This window comes from Castor canadensis, chromosome X (genome assembly GCF_047511655.1).
Source record: "Castor canadensis chromosome X, mCasCan1.hap1v2, whole genome shotgun sequence".
NCBI lineage: Eukaryota > Metazoa > Chordata > Mammalia > Rodentia > Castoridae > Castor > Castor canadensis.
The window spans coordinates 93,903,839-93,926,742 of NC_133405.1; the positions used below are offsets into that span (position 1 = coordinate 93,903,839).

At 36.3% G+C, this 22,904-nt stretch overlaps 1 long non-coding RNA gene and 1 pseudogene across 1 annotated transcript; one reads left to right on the forward strand and one right to left on the reverse strand.

Annotated features, from left to right (window-relative positions):
* Window positions 1-1,043: 1,043 nt before the first annotated feature.
* LOC141419536 (uncharacterized) lies at window positions 1,044-11,545 on the reverse strand. Its single transcript, XR_012444186.1, has 3 exons — window positions 11,447-11,545; window positions 11,235-11,295; window positions 1,044-1,899 (listed from the first exon to the last, which is right to left on the reverse strand). It is a non-coding gene; the product is annotated as an uncharacterized lncRNA (long non-coding RNA).
* Window positions 11,546-14,626: 3,081 nt separating this feature from the next.
* On the forward strand, window positions 14,627-15,355 carry LOC109700223 (hepatoma-derived growth factor-related protein 3 pseudogene; annotated as a pseudogene).
* Window positions 15,356-22,904: the final 7,549 nt, after the last annotated feature.

The following is a 22,904-nucleotide window of genomic DNA, read 5'->3' on the forward strand; positions in this document are numbered from 1 at the left end:
TAAATTGTTGAATACTAGGGTATTATGGTGATAGAGAATAAATAACAGGGGGGTTGATTTGATTAAAGCACAATGTATACAGGTGTGAAGTATCAAGGTGAAACCCCCTTGGACTATCAGTATACACTTTAAAAAGTGAAGGGCAGGAGGGAAAAATAGGTCTTTTCCAGGGGTGGATACCAGTGGGAGGAAGTGGGCATAAGGAAAAGGGGAATGAGAGTGAATATGGTGGTGTATTTTGTATCCATATATGAAAATAGAATAATGAAACTTGTTGAAATTGTTCTAAGAAAGGGGGGAGATGGGAAGAAGGAGAACAATGGAGGGGGTAAATCTAACAAAGATATATTGTAAGCACATATGTAAATATCACAATGTATCCCCCTGTAAAACTATTACATGCTAATAAAATAATTTTCACAAAAGCAGGTGCTCTACCAAATGAGCCACACCTCCAGTCCATTTTTCTCTGGTTATTTTGGAGATGAGGTCTCATGAACTATTTGCTGGGGTTGGCCTGGAACCATGACCCTCCTCATCTCAGTCTCCCAAGTAGCTAGGATTACATGTGTGAGCCACTGGTATCTGGCTATATTTCATTATTAAAGTAATGACTTTTTTGTTTCCCACACCTTGGGTTTTAGGGACATAGAAGATATCAACTTCAATGTGATTGGGGAAAAATCTATTTGAGAATTTTTCTCAAATATATCTAAAATATATCTATATTTAATATAGGTCTGATTTTTATTTTCTTTTTGGAGGCAGATTTTGTTTCCACGGCTGTCACTAGGCTTTCCATACATGGAATTTTATTTAAACTAATGCTCATTCCAGGTCCACATTCCAGACCTACTAAGTCAGAATCTCTAGGGCTAGGACACAGACATTTGTCTTCTCTAATGCCCCATGAAAGATTCTGGTGCACAGCTGAGATTGAGAACCAAAAGCACACACTCCATTTATGCTGCCTTTTTTTGGTTGACATAATCTGGTTTTATATCTAAATTTATTACAATTGAAATATATTTTAATTACCACATTTATTTTATCAAGAACTTCTTATTGGAAAGTTATTTTGCCATTTAAATGCTATTTTAAAATAAGGTTCACCATTACTGAGATACAAAAATCATCTTTAAATAGTTTCATTGCTCACTGCAAATATTTTTATTTTTATTTTACTTGATAGGAAGGCTGAGGGGAGGGAGCAGGGCCTCACAAGTGGAAAGGGATCTGGAATTCTGTTGTCTTAGTAACAGCTCTGTTTCTCATCCCCAGAGTCACTCAGCTTAGACAGGAGGACCCTCTGGTTGGTGAATAGGGGCAGGTGAGAAAACAATGCTCCATTCTCTTTGTAGTTCTGGTTCCAATGCTTGAAACAAAGGGTTAATTATTGTTTCCAGGGAAACTGAAGCTGAATCTATCAGTCATGAGGGGAAAAATGTTACATGCAATATAAAATGAGGATAGATTATAACAGTCCATTCACAACATGGAATTGAGACTCCGATGTGTTAATTCTGAGGATTCTTATACATGCAGGTACACATGTGTGTTCTTCCTGCACAGATAATCACAATGGCACAGATTGGTTAGAGAAAATGTACAGGGGGGAGAAGGTGAGAAAAGTAGGCAACCCAGACAATAAACTATTTTTTAAATTACATCATGTCTTTTCAAGACTTAAATTAACATTCATGTTCTGTTTTAATCCACATTTGTAATATATCTAATTATCTACCCAACCAGCTTTACCTGAAAGAAAATGCAGCTTTTTTCTTTTTTAATAATCATCCTATGTTGTTTTGTGGTAGCTCAGCTGTTTGTCAGATGCTAAAGTGATACCTCCTGCACAAGTGTGTCAGTCAGACCAGTTGCTCTTGTTTATATGCCAGCCTACAAACAAGAAGAGAAGCAGAAGCTTCTGTATCTAGACATTTGGCTATGGAACCTCTTGTTAATTCTAAACCACAACTGGCTTACATTTATCTTATGCTAAATGCTGAGGGGAGAAAGAGACCAAGACAGAGAGAAGAGAAAAAACCTTCAACATCCTGTCTTCATACTAAATATAATCCTGCTTCCTGTACTCAGGTCTGTTCTACCTCCACTCTACCTCACTAAGGTTAGAGGGACTTTTCACCAGACAGATGGCTACCAGAGATTCTAATTCTTCCACTACCAGGGATCCCAATGACAGGAGAAAATGAAGCAATAATGCTTCAAACCCATACTGTAGAAAGAAGCCCTGAATTTTCTTCTCCACAGTGCTCCCTTTACTCCTGTCCACCTCTTATTCACCACTTGGGACTAGATATTGCTAGATATTGCATCTTCCAGAGAGCCCTATCAGGCTGGTTCCCCAAGTTATGGACATATAAACTTCCTCTGTACTCCCATGACACCTTTTATTTCCTTTATCACAGACACAACCCCAATCTACTATGAACACATGGGTATTCTTCTATCTCACTATTTTGGGAGCTGGTAGAAGCCAGCCACAGCACCTAATACAAAAACCTAGACATTAGTAGGCATTCAGCAAGTATCTATTGAATGACATAAGGAGAATGTTGGGTCCTTTACACACCTCATTATTACAATAACCCTGCACAATTCAGATTCTTTTCACATGTTAACAAGAAATAGAACTGAGTTCAAAGTGTTTGGTTTATTAATTTTCTTATTTTACAGTGACAGGGATAAAATCCAGGACCTAGCACAGAAATTTTGGAGACCAATGAAAAGTTGTTTTTTTGACCTATAGCCAACATCATACTTAATGGGGAAAAACTGAAACCATTTCCCCTAAACTCAGGAACATGACAAGGGTGCCCACTCTCCCCACTCCTATTCAACATAGTCCTGGAATTCCTAGCCAGAGCAATAAGGCAAGAAGAAGAAATAAAGGAATACAAATAGGTAAAGAAATAGTCAAAATATCCCTATTTGCAGATGACATGATCCTATACCTCAAAGACCCAAAAACTCCACCCAGAAACTTCTAGACACCATAAACAGCGTCAGCAATATAGCAGAATACAAAATCAACTTACAAAAATCAGTAGGCTTTCTATACACCAATAATGAACAAATTGAGAAAGAATACAAGAAAACAATTCCATTTACGATAGCCTCAAAAAAGATTAACCTTAATGAAGGACATAAATGACCTCTTCAAGGAGAACTACAAACCACTGAAGAAAGAGATTGAGGAAGACTACAGAAGATGGGAAGATCTTCCATGCTCATGGATTGATTGAATCAACATAGTACAAATGGCTATACTACCAAAAGCAATCTACATGTTCAACACAATACCCATCAAAATTCCAATGATATTTATCACAGAGATTGAAAAAATCTACCCTAAAGTTCATTTGGAAACACAAAAGACCACGAATAGCCAAGAATAGTGAGCAAAAAGACTCCAAACTGTACTACAGAGCCAGAGCAATAAAATCAGCATGGTAAATGGCACAAAAACAGATATGAAGACCAGTGGAATAGAATAGAGGACCCAGATATGAATCCATACAGTTATGTCCACCTTATCCTTGACAAAGGTGCCAAAAACATACGACGGAGAAAAGAGCCTCTTCAACAAATGGTGCTGGGAAAAGTGGCTATCTGCCTGCAGAAAACTGAAACTTAGATCCATGCCTGTCATCCTGTACTAAAGTATCAATTCAAAGTGGATTAAGGACCTTAATATCAGACCTGAAACCTTGCAGTTAGTACACAAAAGAGCAGGGAATACCCTGGAAACAATAGGAATAGGCAAGGACTTCCTCAGTAGAACTCCACCAGCCCAGCAACTAAGAGAAAGGATGGACAAATGGGACTACATGAAATGTAAAAAGCTTCTGAACACCAAAAGCAATGATCTCTAAATTGAAGAGACCACCCACAGAGTGGTAGAAAATATTTGCTAGCTATGCATCAGACAAAAGACTAATAACCAGAATATACAGAGAGCTCAAAAAACTAAACTCCCCAGAAATCAATGAACCAATAAATAAGTGGGCAACTGAACTAAACAGAACTTTTTCTAAGGAAGAAATCCAAAAGGCAAAAAAAAAAAAAAAACATGAAAAAATGCTCACCATTCCTGGCCATAAAGGAAATGCAAATGAAAACCACACTAAGATTCCACCTCACCCCTGTGTTCATCAAGAATACCACCAACAAATGCTGGCGAGGATGTGGGGGAAAAAGGAACCCTCATACACTGCTGGTGGGAATGTAAACTAGTACAACCACTATGGAAAACATTTTGGAGGCTTCTTAGAAAACTAAACATAGATCTGCCATATGATCCAGCAACACCACTCCTAGGATATACCCGATGGAATGTGACTCAAGTTATAACAAAAGCACCTGCACACCCATGTTTATTGCAGCACTATTCTCAATAGCCAAACTATGGAAACAGCCAAGATGCCCCACTACTGATGAATGGATTAAGAAAATGTCGTATTTATACACAATGGAATTTTACTCAGCCACAAAGAAGAATGAAATTTTATCATTCACAAGTAAATGGATGGAAGTGGAGAACATCATCTTAAGCGAAGTTAGCCAGGCTCAGAAGGCCAAAAATCCAATGTTCTCCCTCATATGCGGATTACAGAACCGAAACAAATGCAGTAATATTATTGGTCATGGGTCACACACTAAGGGGAGAACATGCATGGGAGAAATAGGGAAAGGAAAGGAAACCTAAAACTTGAATGTGGTTGATGTGCTCTCTGTTGAGGGGCAAGTAAAGTAATCTTAAATTAGCAGAGGCCACTATGGGAAGGGGACCAGGAAGTAGCGAAGAGGTCTGGTAGAGATGAAACAATGTGGGTTGCAATACACAAGTGCATGGAAGCAACACTAGGAATCTCTCTGTATAGCTATCTTTATCCCAAACTAGCAAAAACATTATGTCTTTCTTATTATCTCATGTTTTCTCTTCAACAGAATTGGAAAAGAAGAGGGCGGAACAGGATCTGCTGGAAGTGGGGGTTGGGATGGGGGGGTGAGGGGGTTGGGGGGAAGTGGCACAAATAATGTATACACATGTAAGTAAATGTAAAAACAATACAATAAAAGGAGAAAGAAAAATAAAGAAAAGTTGGTTTTTTGGAAAGAAACAAAATTGACAAACCTTTAGCTAGACAAGGATAAAAAAAGAGAGGACTCAATAAAATTAGAAATGGAAAAGGAGACATTACAACTGATGTCAAAGAAAAACAAAAGATCATGAGACTATTATAATAATTAAATGCCAAGAAATTAGATAACCTACAAGAAATGGATACATTTTAAAACATAAAACCTATCAAGGCTGAATCATGAAGAAATAAAACATCTGAACACACCAATAATGAGCAAAGAGATTAGATCAATAATGAAAAGTCTCTCATCAAAGAAAAGCCCAGCACTTTATGCCCTCACTGCCAAATTCTAGCAGACATTTAAGGAACAATACAAATTCTTCTCAAACTCTTCTAAAAATTAAAGAGGAAGGAATACTTCCTAACTCATTTAACAAGGACAACATTACTCTGATACTAAAGCCAAACAAGACCAATATCCCTGATAAACACAAATGAAAAACTCTTTAAAAATATGAAAAAAAACCCTAAAGACTCCATCAAAAACTGTTATAACTATGGATGGGTGTGTGGCTCATGCCTACAATACTACCTACTCAGGAGGCAGAGATCACAGTTCAAGGCCATCCAGGACAAAATAGCTCACAAGACCCCATCTCAACCAATAAAAGCTGGGTGTAGTGGTGTACACCTGTCATCCCAGTATGCAGGAAGCATAAATAGGAGGATTGTGATCCAGGCTGGCCTGGGCATAAATACAAGACCCTATTCGAAAAATAATTAGTAAAAAGGGCTGGGAGTGTGACTCAGGTGGTAGAATACCTGCCTAGTGCAAGACCCTAAATTCAACCTCTAGTACCACCAAAAAAAAACTTTTATAGCTAAAAATGAATTCAGTTAAGTTTCAGAATACAAAATCAACATACAAAAAGCAGCAGTGTTTCCATACTCTAACAACATAATATTCAAAAAAAGAAATCAAGAAAATGATTCTATTTACAATAGTTACAAAAGTAAAATACTTAAGAATAGATTCAACCAAGGAGGTGAAAGATGTGTACACTGAAAAACTATACAAAACTGATAAAAAACTGAAGACAAAAAATAAATGAAAAGGTATTGTGTCCACAATTTGGAAGATAAAATTTTGTTTCAATGTCTATACTACCCAAAGAAATATGTCATTTTTCACAGAAATAGAAAAGGTAATCTTTATATATATATGGAACTACAAAAGCTGCCAAATAACCAAAACAATCTTGAGCAAAAAAGAACAAAGTTGAAGACATCACATTATCTAATTTTCACATATAATACAAGGCTACAGTAATCAAAACAGCATAGTAATGGTATAGAAACAGATGCATAGACCAATGCATTAGAATAGAGATCACAGAAATAAATATGCCCATCTTCAGTCAACTGATATTTGACAAAGGTGCCAAGAACACAATCCAAAAGCACAGTCAAGAAAAGCAAAAATACACAAATGAGATTGCATCAAACTAAAGTTTCTGAATAGCAAATGAAACAACCAACAGAGTGAAGAGACAACCTATATGATGGGATAAGAGTATGTGATAGAGCAAAACTGCTAACCTTATAATGGCCACAACACAGGAGGGTGGGCCAGGGACAAGGTATATCTCTTCAGGGCATGCCCCAGTGACTTACTTCCTCTAATTAGGCTCCACCTCCCAATAAGGCCATCATATCATAAATCCATCAAGGAATTAATCCATTGATTAGGTCACAACCCTCAGGATCCACTCACTTCCCAAAAGTCCATCAGCCAGCAACCAAGCCTTTACTACATGAGCCTTTGAGGGGATACCTCATATCTGAACCATAACATCATACATTTTATAACGTGTTATATATCCAAAATGTATAAGAAACTCAGACAACTCAATAACAAGAAAATCAATAACCTAATTAAAAGTGGGCAACTGAAGTGAATAGTCATTTTTCCAAACAAGACTTACAAATCAACAAAAAGTATTTGAAAATGGATTTAATATCACTAATCATGAGGGAAATGCAAACCAAAATTACAATGAAATATGTTGGAATGGCTACTATCAAAAAGATGGAAAGCAAGTGTTAGGGAGAATGTGGAGAAAAAGGAACCCCTGTACACTGTTTCTTGAGAAGTAAATTAGTATAGCCACTATGGAAAACAGTGTGGAGTTTCCTCAAAAAGTTTAAAACAGACCTACCATATGATCAAGCAATCCCACTTCTGGGTCTATACTCACAGGAAATTAAATGAGTATGTTCCAAAGATATCTGCCTCCTCTGTTCATTGCTGCAATATTCACAATAGCCTAAACATGGAATCAACCTAAGGGCCCATCAACAGATAAATGGATAAGGAAAATGTGGCATATATACACAATTGAATACATCCATCCTTAAAATAGAAGAAAATCCTTTCATTTGCCATAACATGGCTAAACTTGGAGGACATTATGCTAAATGAAAAAAAGCCAGGCACAGAAAAACAAATACTGCATGATCTCACTTATGGGTAGAGTCTAAAAAAGTCAAATTCATAGAAAAAGAGTGTAGACAGCCGGGTGTGGTGGCTCACACCTGTAATCCCAACTAGTTGAGAGACAAAAATAGGAGGATAATGGTTCAAAGCCAGCCAGAGAAAAAAGTTAGTGAGACCTTATCCCAAAAAACAAGCCAGAGATGGAGGCACATGCCTGTCATCCCAGCTACTCTGGAGGTAGAAGAATCTTGGTCTAAGGTTGGCCTGGGAAAAAGCCGGAAACCCTATCAGAAAAACAAACTAAAGCAAAAAAACTTGAGGCATAGCTCAATCCTGCACTTCCCTAGCAAGTGCGAGGCCCTGTGTTCAAATCCCAGTATCTCCAAAAAGAAAGAAACAAAGAATGAAGAAGAAAGAAGAGAGGGAGGAAAGGAAGTATGGAAGGAGGGAGGGAGGGGTAGAGGGGGAAGGAAAGAAAGAAAAGATGGTACCAGGGACTGGGGGATGTGAAAAATGAGGAGATGGGTTCAAAATTTTAGTTAAGGAGGAGCAATAAGCTCTAGAGATACATTGTACAGCATGATGACTATAGTAAATAACAATGTATTCTTAAAAATTGCTAAAGAGCAGATTTTAAATGTTCTCACCACAAAAAAAAATGGTAAGTATATAAGATTATGGATAGATTAATTAGCTTGAATTTAATCATTCCATAGTGTATGCAAATATCAAAACATCACAATGTGCCCCATAAATATATACAATTTGAATTTTAGTTAAACTAATTAATTTATTACTAAGTAAATAAAAGTGCTGCTTTAGAAGACCTAACTTTCAGTACCTCAGAATATGACTGTATTTGTATATAGGGCCTTTAAAGAGATGGTTAAGTAAAAATGAGGTCTTTCAAGTGGCACTAATCCAATCCAATAATTTTTATAAGAGGAAATTTGGATAAACAAATGCCAAGATGCATAAAGCACAGAGGACACAGAGCAATAGCTATCTATCTGAAAGCCCAGGAGAGGCCACAGAAGAAACCAAAAATATCATCACTTTGATTTTCCAGTTCTACCCTCCAGATCTATGAGAATATAAACATCTATTGTTTAAATCGCCCTATTATGGTTTGAATATGAAATGTCCCCCACAGGTTCATGTGTTGAAGACTTTGTCCCCAGCTGATGGCATTATGTTAGGAGGTGATGGAAGCTTCAGGAGATGTGGCCTAGCTGGAGAAAAGTAGTCCAGTGGGGATGTGTCCTTGGAGTCTGTATCCTGTCCTGGATTCTTCCTGTCTGTCTCTTTCTGTTTCCTGTCTGCCATGAGGTGAATAGTTCTGTTCTCTCTCCCCACAACCTTACATTGATGGGGCCAAGTGACCACAGACTGAAACCTCTGAAACTGTAAGTCAAAATAAATCATTTCTCCTTTAAACTATTCTTTTTTTTTTTTTTTTTGCAGTACTAGGGATTGAACCCAATGCCTTGCACTTACTAGGCAAATGCTCTACTACTTGAGCCATGCCCCAGTCCACCTCCTTTAAGCTGTTTCTATTGGGGTATTTGTCAAAGCAATGAAAAGTTTGACTCCACACATCCATTCCATGGTATTTTGTTACAGTAGCCCTAGTCAACAAACATACCTTGCTATTGTCTCAAATTTTTGTCAGATTTAGTTTATGAATCCTGCAGTTATTCAATAAATATTTATCTTTTTAAATTGATGACAGAGGTTGATAGAAAAGTGAACATGCAATTAGTAGGTATAGGGAAGCAAATTTATATAAGCAGTGATGAAGTGCATAATGACTTTTCTGTCAACAATGGACAGCATATATGATGGTAGTCTCATAAGATTGTATGACTTAGTGACGACATAGCCACCTCAGTTTGTGTAAATACACTCTATGATGTTCACACAATGATAAAATCACCTAACAGTGTATTTCTCAGAACATGTCCCGATTGTTAAGTGACACTTGTGTAATAGTCTCTTTTGATGAAGAATTGAGATATATGAGCGTCTCCCTGGTGTTTCAGGAAAGGCTTGCACAAAGCATCAAAAATTTTTTCAAAGATTAACACTCCAGACTGTCCTAATAGAGGAAAGTAGAATTTGACAGGAAGACATGATAAGGTGTGGTTGCAGAGCACAGACTTCAGAAACAGGAAGACCTGAGTTCTCATGTCCAAGTACCTCATTTGTAAATTGAGGATGATCATAGTATCTATATCAGAGGGTTTGTGGGAAGGGTTAAAGAGGTATTGCATGGAAAATGGGCCTGACCCATGAGAATAAATTTCCCTATCAGAATTTTCTCCAAAGTACAAAGGGTTATGACAATTAAGTGTCAGAGAAAACCTGTAACCAATAACATTTCTATTCACCCTGCCATCCACAAGCAATTAGCCTCATAGAATCAAAGAATGTCCTTTGAAAAGTTCAACTTGGGTTGCTACCCAACTTACTACATTTTTGTAATACTCGGATGAAATAAATAATGCAAATTATAGCACTCCTAGTAGTACTCAGTAAATATTGGTGCTTGCCAATTCTTATTACTTTTCAGTGATACGCACATATATCCACACAAAATTCTACTCAAATCTAATTTTTTTTGTTTACTAGTGAAAGTTTTCTAATCTTAGAAGTCATACAGACAGATATGAACACTCCCTGTTTGTTCTCTCCTTAAAACTTTAAAGCCAGGTCTGCTTCCACTTCTAAGGTCCCTGTGGAAATCACATTATTAGAACACAGTTGACATCAGCATGAATTTTCTAAGGTCCCTGTGGAGATCACATTATTAGAACACAGTTGACATCAGCATGAATTTTCTGAAATAATTTCAGAGTGTACAAGCAGGGGATGGCTTTGTTAAAATTTAACAATGGAAACTGCATTGGAAAGCATTTGCCACAGAGTACTTTCCTATCAGAAGAATTGTCTGGCCCCTAGTAGACTACCTGTATCAATATTCCATAATAAAAGTTTGCAGATATATATTCAACTATATACCTTTAAAAGACAGACACAAGTCTAAACCCTTTACACAGCATTCAAATGGAAAAATTGTGCTCTGACTGGACAACAGCAGCCAAGAGAGTGCAGTCTTCATTTGTGCCACTAGGGGAAGCAGTGTATAAGAAAAGGTGAGGTACTCCAAACATTTGCATAGATGGGACTTTGAAAGATTAATACCTTCATTAGATTTTCTGGGATTTTAAGAGGATTTCTAGGGAAATATTTTGGTTCTGGGGTTCATATAGTTGTTTTAAAAGCTAGATAATATTATGCCTATTCTCTTTTAGTTCCTTTCTCTCTAACAGAGCCATGGACACAGACAATTTTTTAAGACTTCATCAGACTCAGAAATGAGGCATATTGAGAGATTGGTAGCATGGGGCCAACAGAGAAAATGGAAAGCAGCAGGGGTAGGATTCAAGGCCATTCCATGAGTGATTCTTAACTAAACCTGTAGGGAAATCTCTGTGTTTAATCTTTATGTATTTATATGTGCATGCAAAATAATTGTAAGGATGAATGAATGTATGTTTGATTTATTCCCATCCTCCATAAGATCTTGCATTTTGACTAGCAATTTTGTTTTTATCTCACAAACTCACCAATCAAGCATACTCAGTTTCAGTTTCCTTGGTAACCGACCTCTGCTTCCTGTCTAGACTTCTGGTCATAAGAAGAGAGAAAAGAGAAAACGCAGAAATGAGGAGAGAGGGTTAGAAAATGTTATCCCTTATCCCCCCCACCTTCCCTACCACAGTCTATTTCTGTACCACAACAGCCATCCTCTACCAAAAATGAATTCCAACCCCTTTACCTTCATCTCTGTTTCAGTTTGGTCTGACTAGTCAAATCCTTGCAGAACAATTATCTTTCTCTGTACTCCATACTGTTTCTTTCAGCTTCTGGAATTGAGTATTCTTGTCATTAATCATAGGTAAAAGGCTCGATCTTTTTTTTTCTCTCCTGCTCTTCCCCTTCTGTCTATTGGAGTAAGTGAGGGCAGAGAAGACAGCTGACAGAGGCCAGCACTACTCATGAAATCCCTATGTGGTAACTACTCTAAAACCCACTCTCTTGGGTATTCTCACTACTGCATCTACACTGCATTCTGAAGGGAGGCTTCTTGCTAGAGCCCTTCCCCCATCTTCTCCAGTCTAGCATTGTGTTCTCACACTAAATCACCCCTATGCTACCACTCCAATCCCCATCCTTCACCACATCCTCCCACAATTACTGACTGTGTGGTGCTTATCACATCCTGAAGAGGTTTCCTAGAAATCCAGTTTTCTGGGATAAATCTTAACATTGGCAGAGCATTTGCTGAGAGCAAATATGTTGCTCTCAGACTGGCACTACAGTCCTGACCTCAAGATCCTCCATTTCTGGCATCTAATTCTTAGTTGTCACAGGATTCAAGAAAATACTCAGGTCCTCTCTTTATTGACCTAAATTACTGCTAAAAAGCGACTTGTAACAAAAAAAAAAAAAACAGACAAAAAAAAATAAACTCCATCTCCTTTTGCTCTCCTGCCTCCTCCCCAGAAGGACCTAGACTTCAGGGCTTCCACATTTTCACCCATCCCTTTCTTATACTTTGTCCCCTACTAGTTCTCCCAGGCCCAGACCCTATAAGGTCTCAGGGGAGATGTAGGATAAGAATATCACTGCCAATATCATCCTTGTGGAAAACAAAGTAATTAAAAGAGTAATTACTTTAACCAGAGGATAATTTAATTAATTTAACCAGAGGGTACATTTTGAGAAAAGAGCTTGAACATCTGATAATAGGTCACCAACTTCCCTTCCACTTCCAAATGACCCAGGTGCCTCTATTCATGCAAGTCCATCCTCATCTTCCCTTTCAGGGGCCCAGCTGTCCATATTTCTATGCTGGTGCTGGGACCCTACAGTGTACTCCACATCAGCTACCTTCACCCACACCCACAAAATATAAACAACATGCTTCTCCTAAATTATCTTTGGGTAAAGGTGAAAAAATTTAAATATAATCATATGATAATTTGAACCAGTCTCAGTAAAAACACATACCTAGAGTTAAAGGAAGCATCCAAGTTTACATTCATTCCAGTTAATTTACAGCTTCAAGTGTTTTCCTTTTATTTATTTATTTTTTAATTTTTTTATTCATATGTGCATACAATGTTTGGGTCATTTCTCCCCCCTTCCCCCTACCCCCTCCTTTACCTACCCCACCCCCTCCCTCTCCCCCCCTACCTCCTCGCTACCAGGCAGAAACTATTTTGCCCTTATCTCTAATTTTGTTGAAGAGAGAGTATAAGCAATAATAGGAAGGATCAAGGGTTTTTGCTAGTTGAGATAAGGATAGCTATACAGGGAGTTGACTCACATTGCTTTCTTGTGCATGTGCATTACCTTCTAAATTAATTCTTCTCGAACTAACCTTTTGTCTAGTTCCTGGTCTCCTTCTCCTATTGGCCTCTGTAACTTTAAAGTATCTGCATTAGTTTCTCTGCATTGAGGGCAACAAATGCTATCTAGTTTTTTGGGTGTCTTACCTATCCTCATACCTCCCTTGTGTGCTCTCGCTTTTATCATGTGCTCAAAGTCCAATCCCCTTGTTGTGTTTGCCCTTGATCTAATGTCCACATATGAGGGAGAACATACGATTTTTGGTCTTTTGGGCCAGGCTAACCTTGCTCAGAATGATGTTCTACAATTCCATCCATTTACTTGCAGATGATAAGATTTCATTCTTCTTCATGGCTGCATAAAATTCCATTGTGTATAGATACCACATTTTCTTAATCCATTCGTCAGTAGTGGGGCATCTTGGCTATTGTGAATAGTGCTGCAATGTGTTTTCCTTTTAAATAAGAAAAACAAAATAGCATAATGAAACCCACCAAATACTGCTTGAAAATAGGGGGTAAGGAAATGTAATAGATGCAATGAAATTGTTCAGAGTACACTGTACACATCTATAGAATTTTCACAATGAAACCCCTTGTACTATTATTGATGAATCCTAATACAAAAACAAATACCAAAAAATAAACTGCATTTTCAAAATTGCACAGCAAGCCAATCTGAGAAAAGAAAAAACAAGAGTACAGAAAATGGTAGTAATCTTTGGCTTAGTAAATGGAAAAACAATTGTTAACTATTTGGAGAATAGTGTTTCCCACAACTGGAAACCCCTGCTATTCTATCAACAATTGAATAAATAAATGAACTGTGGTATAGTTACACAATGGAAAACCACATAGCAATGAAAATAAAAGAAACTATACACAACCTGGAAGAATTTCACAAACATCATGTTGTGCTAAAAAGAACTAGATGCAAGAGTGAATACATACCATATGATCTTACTTATGTAAGGTTCAAACACAGACAAAACTAATCCATGAGATATACCAAAATAACTATCTATTTTATTCAAAAAATTGAAAAATAAATAACTAAAAGAAAATTTAACAGAATATACATCTGACCAGGAAATAATTCATTGAAAAGGAAATAAACCACAATGTAAATTATTGATCAATATAACTTTATAAGTAGTGTTGAAGATGTGAAGCAACCAAAATCCTCATATACTTTTCATAGGAGTATAAATTGGTACCATCTCTTTGAAACATTTTGTTCAGCAGTACCAACTAAAACTGAAAACATACATATCACCTATAACCCCATAATTCATCTCTCAGGTATATACATATGTATATATTTGTTAGAATATATACATATGTTTATCTTAAAAGGTGTGCATGTGAATATTCAAGCCATACAATTAGCTCTCAACTGGTAACTCTCCTATTCTAGAATTTTATAAACATAATGTTGTGCTAAAAAGTACTACATACAAAAGAGTGAATATATACTATAGAATCTTATGTAAGGTCCAAACACAGACAAAACTAATCCATAGCTTTAAAAGTCAAGATGGGGGAGTAATATATTGGCCTAAGGGGAAGTTGACCTCCTGGCATCTTTATAGTGAACTGGCATAATGGAGTATCCATGGCATCGCCAGGACAAGGTGGGCAACTTGATATTTGCCAAGACGAAGGGCTACCTACACTAACCAACCTGGATTGATGAACTCTCAGAGGGAACTGTGAAACCTCCAGCAAAAAAAAAAAGCATCCTATTTTCTTTTCTGGTACCAATGAAACTTCATTTCTAGGTCCCAAAGACCTTTGCCCATCTAAAGAATATAAAAACAGTTTACAAAGCCAAACACATAGTAAAGATTTAATGAAGGATAGTGGGAAATAGAAAATAATCTAGGAGTAAAGTTTGCTTGATAGCAGTCAATTCAGCAACAGATGTCTTCAGAAACTGAAGGGGAAAACAGATGCTAGCAGTGATGAAGAAGATGATAGGGTAGAAGATGAAAAAGCCAAAAGAAAAACTGAAAAACAGTTCAAAGTAGAAAAAATCATACACTTCAAAGAAACACTCTAAACAATTCCAGAAATCTCCAGAGATTAAGATGACAAGGAATGCAAAGGAGAAAACAAAAGCAGCTCTGAGGGTGGAGATGCAGGCAATGACACAAGGAATACAATTTCAAACTTGCAGAAAACCAGTGGAGGGACCTAACTACCAGAATGAATGCTGCATATTAAGAGAAATGACAAGAAGGCTATACATTTGGTGGTCTGATATTCTTGGGTTTGATATAAAGCAGAACATAGTTCTTGTCGTCTGTGTCAGAATACCAGTTTGCATGTAATTATTCCTATTCCTCTCTGTCTTGTCAAAAAAAAAGACATTTTAGTCGTTTCAAGGCTATTGATTTAATTTCATTTTGTTTGGCTGTGTGAAATTGGCCTTAACCTTTAAGGATTACCAAGATTTTTGCAGACTTATACATACCTAGGATCCTTTAAGCAAGGCAGTTATTATCCATCCTTCTCCTCTTTACCTCACATCATCAAACACTCAGTTAAATGTATGGTAACATTTCTTTTACATGATAACTCAACATAATCCTTAAGAATGAGATTTCCTCTCTGTGACAGAACCCAGGAATGAATTCTTAGGTACTCAATGCTGGCATATTGAAAATGAATGTAAAATTGTCTTTTGTTTTGAGACCATGTACAAAGTTTAACCATATAGTTAAATATTTATTGAGTATTGGAAATAGCTAGTTGACAGCTTACATTTCCCAAACTCATGTGGTTATGTTCAACACAGATCCAGTTTCTATATATGAAGTTAGTAACTCAATGTGTGTTATTCCAAAATAAAAGCAATGACTTATTTTTGAACTGATCACTCAAGGTGAATACGTCACACTTTAATCAGCAGCATCCCAAAGGGAAACCAGACAAAGCATTTATGTACAAATAAAAATTTTTAGTGAATTACTGTTTTCTTTTTAGAACTAAGATTAAAATAGTTAATATTCATCCACAAACCATTTTATGTATGGGTCATTGTTGCTATTTTGATAATGATAATTTATTTTATGCTAACATATAAGAACATATTTAGTTGGCTTGAGTTTTATCAACCCTGTTCTGTTTGTCCTTGGAATATCTTTCATGTATATGAAGTTTGTAGTTGAAAATGAAAATTTTACTGTGAAAATCAAGTAAAAAAGATAAAGGTACTGTTATTATAGAATAAATGTATTGGAATATGAAAAAAACAAAGTCAAGGGACAGGGTAATAATTTAAATTGGACATAGAGGAAATCCTGAGTTGATGGTCATGTTGTGTTACTTTATCTGCATTCTGGTTACACAAGTATGCTGGACTCATGTAAATATACTGACCTATACACTTGTGACATATGTACCTCTCTCTATAAATATTGTGCTTCAATAAGAAGGACTTTTTAAAAGAACATAAATATATAAAGTACAAATGACAACCTCAAAAATATTTGCAACATTTTACAACTATAAAAATAAAAATTATGAACTTGAAGTGGCTACAAAGTCAATAAGCATAATAACATCTTGAAAGAAAAATGTGCAGATAGCATAAATTAGCAATTAATCAACAAAGGAGGCAATATTAATGATCCCAAATTATCAAAAATATTGGGTTTATCTTCTAATAAAAAACTTGAGAACAAAAATAAGACATTACTTTTCTGGTCAATCTAGTAAAAGTTAAAAGTAATATGACTTAAAAATTATGAAGACTTTTCATAAGTATTTTTTAATCCATTTGGGGGATTTTGAGAATACAAAGCTTAGTAAAAGAAAATGCATCTTTTGTGAGATTCCTTAGTTTTTGCAAACATTTTTCTGGTTAGAAGTTGTCTTTCACATTTAAAAGAGGAAATTCATATATTTGATCATATTATATATATACATATAGAGAGAGAGACAGTGAGTGATTACATATTTTTTTGTCTGAAAAGGGTCTTACAATATTTTCCCTGTTTGAGGGGGTGAACTCAAGGCCTTTGTGCTTGGAAGGGCTCTACCACTTGAGCCATACCCCCAGCCCTTTCTGCTTTAGATATTTTTTCAAATCTAGTTTTGCAGTTTTTACCTGGGCCAGCTTGGACTTCAATCCTTTATTTAAGTCTCCTATATAGCTGGCAAGACAGGTACACAACACCATACCCAATTTTATTAGTTGAGATGGGGTCTTGCTAACTTTTTGCCCAGGATGGCCTTGAACTGTGATCCTCCTGATATCCACCACCCACACAACTGGGATTACAAGCATAAACCACCATGCCCAATACACTATTTTTGTGAAGAATGTTGTTTGTTGAAAGAATAAACAAAATTGATAAACTATTAGCTAGACTAACCAAGAAAAGAGAGAACTCAAATAAAATTACAAATGAAAGAGGAGATATTACAACTAAATCACAGAAGTACAAAAGATAAACAATTATATGTCAAAAAATTGGATAGCCTATCAAAAAGTCAAAAGTTGCATGTTTCCCTCATGTGGAAGAGTAAACAGTCTTTTTTGGGGGCAAGTAAAGTGGGAGGGCATAAGGAAAGGGTGAATGAGGGTGAATATGGTAGATGTATTTTGTATTTATATATGAAAATAGAATAATGAAAGTTGTTGAAATTGTCTAAGAAGGGGACAAGGAGAAATGAGGGAGAATGATGGAGAGGATGAATCTAATTGAGATATATTATAAGCACATATGTAAATATCACAATGTATCCCTGTATGACTATTATATGTCAATAATAAAAATTTTTAATTGCATAGCCTAGAAAGAATGGATAAATTCCTAGAAACATTTAACCTACAAGACTAAATTACAAAGAAATAGAAAATATGGACACACCAATAACAAGTAAGGAAATCAACTCAGTAATCAAAAACCTCCCAATAAAGCAAATTGCAGGACCAGGAGAATACACAGGAAAATTATAACAATCATTTAAAGATTAATGATAATCCTTCTAAAACTCTTCAAAAAAATTGAAGAGGAAGGAATACTTCTATCTTAGCCCATTTGTGCCTGCTATAACAAAATATCACAGACTTAAGTAATTGATAAACAATAGAAATTTATTTCTCACAGTTCTAGAGACAGGAAAGTTAACATCAAGAGGCCAGCAGGTTCAGATGTCTGGGGAAGGTTGCATATTTTGGAGAGGAGGAACATTGTGTCTTCACATGGCAGAAATTGGAAAGGCAAGAGATCAAACACATGTGACATCTCTTTTATAAGACTCGTAATCTCATTCATTAGGGAAAGGGTCCTGGTGGTCTAATTTCTTCTTAAAAGCCCCATGCTTACTATCACATTAGCAACATCTGAATTTTGGAAAGGAACACATTCCACCTCTAACCCCTTACCAATGCACATCATTCTCACACAGAAAATATATTCATTCCATCTCAATAGCCCCAAAAGTCATAACTCTTTCTAGCACCAACATTAAAGTCTAAGTCCAAAATCTCATCTAAATATCATCTGGATGAGACTCGATGTACGATTCATCCTGAAGCATCTGTGAGTCTGTGAAATCAAAGAAGTTACATATAATGGAGGGAGATGTATAGGACAGACATTTCCATTACAAAAGGGAGAAAACAGTAGAAGAAAGCAGTAATTGGTCCCATGTAAGTCCAAAACCCAAGATGGCAAACATCATTAAATCTTAAGGCTTGAGACTAATCTTCTCAAGATTATTCTTGCCTACCAGAAACACTAGGGCAGCTTAGGGGTTGGGTCCCAGAAGCTCCAGGAAATCTGCCCCCATAGCTTTTCTGAGTACAGCCCATAGTTCTCAAGGCTTAGAATTGGGTGCCTATGGCTCTCCCAGGCTGACAATGCATGATGGTGACTCTACAGACCTGGGATCTCAATCAGAGCTCTGCTTCCATGGCTACATTAACCATTGCCTGCTGGGGGCTCTCTGCAGTAGCCCCAACTCCACAGCTTACATCCTGGGGCATAAGGCTCTGAGGCATCCTTTGAAATTTAGGAGGAAGTAATCTTGCCTCCATAGCTCATACATTTTGTCTGCCTGTACAAACAGCACTACAGGAATACTGCCAAGGTTTATGACTTGTGCCCTCAAGAGTGATGTCTAGAGGCTCACCTGGGCTTCATTGAGCCACAACTGAGGCATGCAAGGAGAACTATACTGGAATGTGGGGAGTAGAGACTCGAGGAGGCCCATAGCTCCTTTCTTCAAACCGTTTTGCCTCAAGGTCTGGCCACTCAGGACTTGTGATTCAGGAGGCAGTTTCAAAGATCTCAAAAAATGCCTTAGGGGCCATCCTTGCATACTCTTGATGGCTTCTTTCTATCCATAGCAATCTCTATCAAATAAATGGTTTGTTGACCATAATCTTGTTTTTCTCTTCTAAACATACCTTTATTATTCTTCACATGGCCAGGCTGAGAATTTTCTAACTCTTTATATTCCACTTTCTTTTTGATTATAAGTTCCATCTTTAAGTCATTTCTCTCATCTCACATTTTATGATAAACATTTAAGAGAAACCATGCAAGACGCTAAATACTTTGTTAGATTTCTTACACCAAATATCCAAGTTCATCATTCTTAAGATATGTCTTCCATAAAATGCTAGAACACAGACACAATTCAGCCAAGTTCTTTGCCACTTTATAGTAAGGATGGTTATTCCTCCAGTTTCCAATGGTATCTACCTCATTTCCATCTAAAACCACATCAGAATGACCTGTGCTATCCATATTTCTATCTAAAATGAATTACCTAATTTTACATCCTAAGGAACTAGAAGAAGAATAAATCTATTCCAAAGCAAGCAGAAAGATGGAAAAATTTATTCCAAAGCAAGCAGAAAGATGGAAATAATAAATTAGAGCAGAGAAAAATATAGAATATAAAAATAATAGATAAGAAGCAATGACCCCAAAAGCTGGCTATTTTAAAAAATCAGCAAACTTGACAAATATTCAGTTAGATTGATTAGAAAAAAGAGAATTACTAAAATCAGAAACAAAAGTGGGAACATTTATACTGATTTTATAGAAGTAAAATGATAAGAGAATACTGTGAACATTTGTATGCCAACAAATTAGATATCCTAGATAAAACAGATAAAATTCTGGAAACATACAGTCTACCAAAATTAAATTATAAAGCAATATAAATATCTGAATAGGTTCATAACTAGCAAGGAAATTGAATCAGTAACCAAAAATTCCCAATGAAGACAAGTCCTGGACAAGATGGCTTCACTGGTGAAGTCTACCAAACATTTTAAAAAGAATTTGTACCAGTACTTTTCAGACTCTTCCAAAACTGTGAACAGGAAACACTTCCTTACTCATTCTATGAGGCCAGCATTACCTGATACTAAAACCACACAAATACAAGAAAAAAAATCCTACAGACCAATATCCCTTATGAATATCGATGCAAAACTGCTTGCCACAATAGTAGCACACTTAACTTTGAAGCATATTAAAGGGATTATGCATCATGGCCAAGAGAGATTTATTCCTGGAATGCAAGATGGTAGAAATTGTGAAAATCTAGCAACATAATACCTTGCAAATGGAATGAAGGAAAAAATTATATCTTAATTGATGCAAATAAGGCATTTGATAGAATTTAAAGCCCTTTCATGACAGAAATATCCACTAAACTAAGTATTCTTCATTTGTTAAGACAATAAATTTTTAAAATTTAACATAATAACTTCCTCAACATGATAAAGGCCATACATGAAAAACTTATATCTAACATAAAATTCCATGGTGAAACAAAGAAATTCATGGCTTAGTATAGAAAGCAGATGTATAACATTATATCATATCATAACTACTATAAGCCATAAAATATAGGGTATAATTAACACACCAGAAAAGGGTATGTAACTAAGGCTGAGGTTAGTAAAACTCCCCCGCAAGAGGTGATATTTGTAGTTTAAAGGCCAAGACTAATTTCATTTAAGAAGGACAATGAGGTGAGGGAGAGAGGGGAAGAGAGAGAAGTCCAGATAAAGGGAAGAACAGAATGTGCAAAAGCATGAAGATGTAAGAACTTGACATATTTAAGAAGGATGCATAAAAAGGAATGGTGGGGTAGGATGCTGAAGAAGACCTAGATAGGGATCATGTTATATTATCTTGAAAACCATCAAAGATTATACTACAATTTTTTATGTTTTAGAGAGACCATTCTAGTAGTAACAAGGAGTAAAATTGGAGATGATAAGGCCAGTGAAGATGTTGGCCAGTGAAGAAGAGGCTTAAATTCAGGCAGTATTCTCAGGAACAGAGAGAAAGAATAGGTTATGAGAGATGAAGAAAAAATAAAGAGGAGTTGGTAACAGGTTAGATATGAGAATTGAGGCAAAAGTAGGGGTCTATGAAGAAAAATAAGTTTTTGAAGGCTGCATGAATGGGGGTTTCAATAAAAAAGGTAACCTAGGAGAAGGATTAGATTTAAGGGAGGTAGAAACATTTGATCTCTGACATGCTCTTTCTCTTCTTTCAAATTGGAAATGCAAAACCTGGAACTGCAACACCTACAGTCCAAAGCCTCTGCCATCCCCCTAACAGGACCTGTTTTATATTCCTGTCCTTTATTTTTTAAGTATATATTCATTGTCCAAAGGGGTTTCACTGTGGTATTTCACACATGAATATATTGTACTTTAATAAGATTAGCCCTCTCTTATTGCTCTCTTTCCCTCCCTCCTATTTTTCAACAGCTTTCAGTGCATTTCATTATACCATAATTATACACAGATGCAATGTATTTAGATATTATTCACTCTCCATAATTCTCTTTTCCTCTCCTGCCTCTCCCTAGTCCTCTCAAACAGTTCTATTTAATCATGTATGTATTTATGTATATGTTTATCTTTGAGGTCTAGCTTCCACATAAGAGAGAAAATGTGGTCTTTGTCTTTCTGAACCTGGCTTACTTTGCTTAACATGATGATCTCAAGTTCCATCCATTTACTTCAGGTAAAATTCTTGATCTACTGAGATATTATCTAGGATAGTAGGCCTAAGCCCTACTGTTAAGAAAGTTATTAATAGATATAAATAAGTATTTGAGATTCTGGTATGTGTTAGATACTATTTTAAATTGTATAGGTGTTAGTATAATCATTTTATAGATAAGGAAACTGAGACTCAGGAGAGGTTAAGTTCTAATCAAGTCACACAGCTAGAAAGAAGTAGAGCTACTATTTGATGTCAAAGCCCAAATTCTTTCCACTTTGCATATTTTCTGCCTACAAATTTGTAAATAATAAGTTGGATTATAATGTGTCCAATAATTCTACCACTGTGATTTACAAACTTCAAGGAATGAAAACTTTCATGCATTTACTCCTTTGGTCAGCCAAGTAATTACACAAAAAGTTATACAGAGGGGATTATTTGCAGAGTGCTGGATTCAGTACTATCTTTACTCAGCAAATGGCAGAAATTTATTCATCACTGCAAAGGAATGGAACCCTATTCTAAAGTCTGATATCAGCATAGGTTCTTTACTATATTTATATTATACTCATTGTTATTTTTAATGGAACATTCTAGCAGTAAGGAGTAAGAATTAGAGGTAAAGAGACCACTGAAGAGTTTAGTCCAAGCAAGAGATGAGGCTTGAATTGGGAGGAATCAATACTCGTAGTACCTACCACAATGACTTCTTTCATGGATTTTCTGGTTGTATCTTTGAAGGTGAATATGGTGATATGTGCCTGTAATTCAAACTACTCAGGAGGCAGAAGCAGGAGGATCACGAGTTTGAGGCCAGTCCAGGCAGCAAGACCGTGTCTCCAAAACAAAATATAAACAAAAGGGCTGGGGGCATGGCTCAGGT